The following is a 4,519-nucleotide window of genomic DNA, read 5'->3' as shown; positions in this document are numbered from 1 at the left end:
CTGGCAAACGGGAGGGGGGGGGGGGGTGTTTTACTCGTATCAGCATCTCCTGACCGCGCAACCCCCCCTTTAAACGCCGCTCCGCTCGTCCCGTCCCCCCCCCACCGCCTCCCCGCGGTGCGGAGGAGGGATAGGGGTTGGGGCGGGGAGCAGAGGGGGGGAGCCCCGCGTCGTGTGTGCAGGGTAAACACGCCGGTGAGCGCCGCGCCGGCGGTAAACAAGTCTAAGGTGCCCTCCGCCGCACGGCAACTTGCTGCGGGCGGGGTGTGCCCCCCCCCGCGCACACACACGCACACACATACACACACTTCCCCCTAACAAAAGCCCGTTTAATATCAGCGTCAGCTTTTGTTCGGCGGGCAGCGGCAACCGTCCCCTCTCCTGATCACTTCATTTAACCGGTTCCCTCTCCTCCCAAATCCGCGGGTCCCCCACACCCCGTCCCCCGTGCGCGCATCCCCACTCGCTCCGTGGCTCTTCTCCCCTTCAAACCCCCCCAGACCCCGGAGCGCCTGGTGCCTCCCGCCCGCTCTCCGGGGCAGCAAGCAGGTAGGCGAGCAGGCAGGGCCCCCCCCCGCTTCCCTCCCCCTTGAAAAGGCAGTAGCTAAGTGGCACTTACTGTCAGAAGAGGAGGGGAGGAAAGCCCTTCTTTCGGTGCAAAAGCAAAATAGCCACTCGCAGGACGTTGCCAGCACAGGAGACAGCGAGGAAAAAAAAAAATACAAATAATCTTCCAGTAGCGCGTGTGTGAGAGGGGAGGAGGGAGGATTCGCCTTTTAACCGGAGAAAAATAAAATCAAAAAATAACCAGCCCACCCCCCACTCGGTTGCCTTTTTTTGTGCAGTTTCAGCAAAGCTGCGAGGAAGTTGGTCCTTTTGTTCCACTATTTATAGATTGCGTCAACATTGCGAAAAGGAGAAGGCGGAGCGGTGGCACTTACTCCTCGCCGGGGGGGGTTAGAGGGGGGTGGGGGTGAAGATATCGGGGTGGAAAGGCGGGACGGACACACACACAAGCAAGCCCGGTATATACAAGCGACCTCAGCGCGCTTCCCACCCGCAGCCCTCCGGAGCACGGGGGAACCAGGCGGTGCGGCGGCGGGGAGAACCGCTTTGCTTCCCCGACCGGCTGCCGCCGCACAGCACCGCCCCGCGGGCGGCGAGGCGAGGAGCGCCGAACCGAGCGGCGGGGCCCTGGGCCCCGCCGCTCGGTTCGGCGCTCCTCGTCTCGCCCGTATTCTCCACCTTCACCCCCCCGCGGTGCGCCTCCATCGCCCCCGGTAGAACCTGTTGCGACCCCTCGGTTGAAAGCTCCCAGGGCAGGTGCACACACTGTCCAGCTCCGCTTTCTTTCCGAAGTGGCCGAAGGGTTAATTCGGGAAGCCGAGGGGAAAACATTTTAAAACCCGGGGATCGTGAAAGTTAGAAGTCTATCCTCTTTCGCCACCCGTGAGGAAGGCGGCGGGCTTGAGGGGGTGGGGGAAACCAGCGCTTTTCTGGCCGAAGGCCAATGTTTCTAAAGTGAATGTAAACAAAGAAAACTGCAAACACCAGAGGAGGGCCTTCCACCGCCGCCAAGGCTGGGTAACGTGTTACCAAACGGGTGCCGAGCTTTGCCTACCCCCCGTTTCCCTCTTCGTCCTCAGTGCCTACGGTCACCCCGACCACCGCCCCGCTGGACGGGGGGAGTTTCCGCCGGCGGGGACGGCGCAGGGTAACAAACCACAAAAAAAGAGAAAAAAATAAAAAAGGCTGCATTTTAAAATTTGCTTTCAACCCGTTGGGGGTTTTTTGTTTGGTTTTGGGTTTTTTTGGGTGGGTTTTTTTTTTGGCTTTTTTTTTTTCTTTTGAGAGCGAAGGCTCGCCCCTCCCGCCCCGGGAGGCATATCCGCCGTGCCCCGGGCGGGCGGAGGCCGGGTCCGGGCTTGCCCGAGCCTGCCGGGCGCTCCCGGCTGCGGCCTCGGGGTTGCGTGGAGCTGCTGGTAACGTGCTCGGGGAAACATTCACGGAACTCCTGCTCCGTTAGCAAAACTTTCTGTGTTTAGGCGGGGAAATCCTCGCTTGCTCGCACCAAGGCCGGAGGGGTTTCACTGCGGGGTTAGAGAGGAGCGGGAGGGAAGAAGGAAGGCTGGAGGCGTGTGTGGCCGTGACACCGGTTGCGTGATCTCTCTAAAAACACCCGTGATGGACATACGAGCGATGTGAAATCCAGCCGTCGGACTGGGCGAGGTTTGGAATTTTTTTTCCCCCGCTCCTCACTGTCGTGAAATCTATGGGCGGATGATTTTCCCTTTTAGTTATGCTTCGTGACAACGGATGCCTTCCCGATGATGATTTTTCTGGGGGAGAGTGCGAGTCCCTCGGAAAATCTCCCGCCCCGCCCCAGCCCACGCACGGCCCCTGCTTGCTGGGGCGCTTGGGAGCTCAGGTAATGGTTGCGGAAAGCTCCGAGTGAATAAAATAAAATCCGTTACTGTGGTTCCTTTCCTGAACCGTCCCCTGATCCCGGGCTTTCCCTCTCTACAACTCTGTGCTTCGCAGTGAGGTCGCCGTCCCACTTCGCTGCTCTTGCGACAGAACACGAAGCTTGCTCATCCTCCGTGAGCTCTCCGTGGGGACTGTGGATACTTTTTTTCACTGCTGTGCTGTGGTTAAAACAAAATAAAAATAGAAAATAATAAAAAAGAAAAAAACGAAAATTACCTAGTTCCAAGGCGAACAGTGTTCAGTGTCACTTAAAAGACGGATGGTCTTTTGCGTGCAAAACCCTTGGCAAAAGTGAACTCTTTTAACAGCCCTTGAACTGTTGATGTAAAAATTGACTGGTGGTGGAAAGTAGCAAGTAGTGGTAATAAAGAATAGATACAAACTATCAACCGTGAATAAGCCTTCCTGGAAAGAGCCGAGAGCTGGATAGGGAGTAGCGGTCGGCAATTCGCTTGCTGCTTCTCTGAAAATTTAGAAGAAAATGGGAGTGTGACGCGCTGGCACAACTTTTTAAAAACACGCCTCTGGGACAAAACTGTTTTTAAAAAAAGAAGAGTAGCATTGCGGTGGAAGTGGATGAAGGAAGTTAAAAGCGAGAGATGAAAGGTGCGAGCACTGAGAAGCCGGCACGTCTGCCCCCAGCGCTGCCCGCTTCGCCGCAGCCCCACCGCCCGGAGCCGGGGGCTGAACTTCGGCAGAAGCCACGGCGTTCAGAAATGTCGCAACAGCACTTTGGAAGTCTCTAAAGAAAAGCTGAATTGTTCGAACTTAGGTAACTTAAGGAAACTCGTTATGACCTACATTGCTTTTTCTGAGTCAGCAGCCGCAGCCCCGGCGGGTCCGGCCGCGCTCCCGCAGCCGCCGCGCACCCGCGGGCGGAGCCGCCTCCGCCGCCCCCCTCCCCCGCCGCCGCCCGGGCTCGCTGCTCCACGGGTTTACAAATAAACTCGCCTGGATCGAGACAGTTTCACTTCTGCGTCAGGAGTGCCTCCGCGCGTTTTGTTTTTTTTTCTTTTTTTTTCTTTTCCAGGTTTGCGGACAGAGCACTTTGCCTGCTTCTGTAGTGGTTTACCGGCTGGTTTGTGAGGGGGAAAGCTAATTTAAGCGAAGGACAAGGGATTTTTTCCCCAAGGTTTTTAGAACTGTACTATATTTTCCGAAGAGGTACCGATTGTTTCCTGCACCGGGCAGGACATGCCTTGTAGGGAAAAGTTCCTATGTGTTGCACACTGCTTTGCTCTTCAGATAGACAAGAAACTCTGCAGTTCAAAAGCTTACCAACAGCTTTCCATATTATTTCTGTAATGTAATATAAAAGTAGCAACGATTAAGCTCAAAATGTTCACATTCTGAAGACTCATAGTTTAATCCAGTTTGCAGCAAGCTCGGACAGTTACACGGACCTTTTGTAAAACTCACGGTCCGCATCAGGGGGAGAACCAAGAATGTCTTAACATCTTAATTAAAGTAATCTGTGCGCAAAGTTACCTCATCACCCCAGCCGGGCAAAGGACTGGGAAAATCAGCCAGTCCGCTTTCTTTTATGTTCAAAATGACTAAAGAGTCGGGATGAAATGACCTCAAAAAACTCCGCCTTTCGAAAAGAAGTTCTCGGTGTCTCCCCCTTGCCCCTCGCCGCTCCCCCGCGATTCTCACTTTTTATTTATCGACACGCCGTTGACATCAGCAACCAAACTGAAACGAGAAAAAGCAGCTCCAAATGTCTGGATTTTCCGGTCAGGCGTTTACCGGGTTTGCACGCTGCTCCGAGCGCTGCTTTTGGTGTTATGATCATTATCACTGATGTATTTTTGCAAACTTTCAGGATCTTATTGGCCAACTACAGCAACTCACCGCATTTCAATATGGGACAGAGACAACAAATCCAAATTCCTTTTTTTTTTTTTTAATTTTCAGAGCAGTGGGTGGATTAGGTACTCTGTACTAACAACTTTTAGCAGCTCTGCGTTTCCTGCAATAGTGAGATTTTAGTCCCCCTTCTTAAGAAAAATAGCGAAATTTGGAGATAGCC

At 54.4% G+C, this 4,519-nt stretch overlaps 3 long non-coding RNA genes across 51 annotated transcripts in view; 2 read left to right on the top strand and 1 right to left on the bottom strand.

Annotated features, from left to right (window-relative positions):
• LOC102090642 (uncharacterized) overlaps positions 1–1,170 on the bottom strand; it is a 105,034-nt gene extending 103,864 nt beyond the window's left edge. For 9 of the 27 annotated variants that reach the window (XR_010470512.1, XR_010470513.1, XR_010470511.1 and 6 more), the window contains exon 1: positions 620–1,167. This is a non-coding gene — a long non-coding RNA (uncharacterized LOC102090642). Of the gene's footprint in view, positions 1–619 lie in introns of all 27 variants that reach the window. The other 18 variants (XR_010470518.1, XR_010470508.1, XR_010470524.1 and 15 more) reach the window with 6 other exon arrangements.
• LOC102090459 (uncharacterized) overlaps positions 1–4,519 on the top strand; it is a 95,821-nt gene that overhangs the window by 49,950 nt on the left and 41,352 nt on the right. The gene's annotated exons all lie outside the window — the stretch shown is intronic.
• Positions 1,234–2,713, top strand: LOC135578603 (uncharacterized). The gene is made up of 2 exons (XR_010470540.1): positions 1,234–2,428; positions 2,542–2,713. It is a non-coding gene; the product is annotated as an uncharacterized LOC135578603 (long non-coding RNA).

The sequence above is a fragment of the Columba livia genome, chromosome 1 (genome assembly GCF_036013475.1).
Source record: "Columba livia isolate bColLiv1 breed racing homer chromosome 1, bColLiv1.pat.W.v2, whole genome shotgun sequence".
NCBI lineage: Eukaryota > Metazoa > Chordata > Aves > Columbiformes > Columbidae > Columba > Columba livia.
The sequence above is the reverse complement of the archived record's forward strand: the minus strand, read 5'-3'. Positions and strand labels throughout refer to the sequence as shown.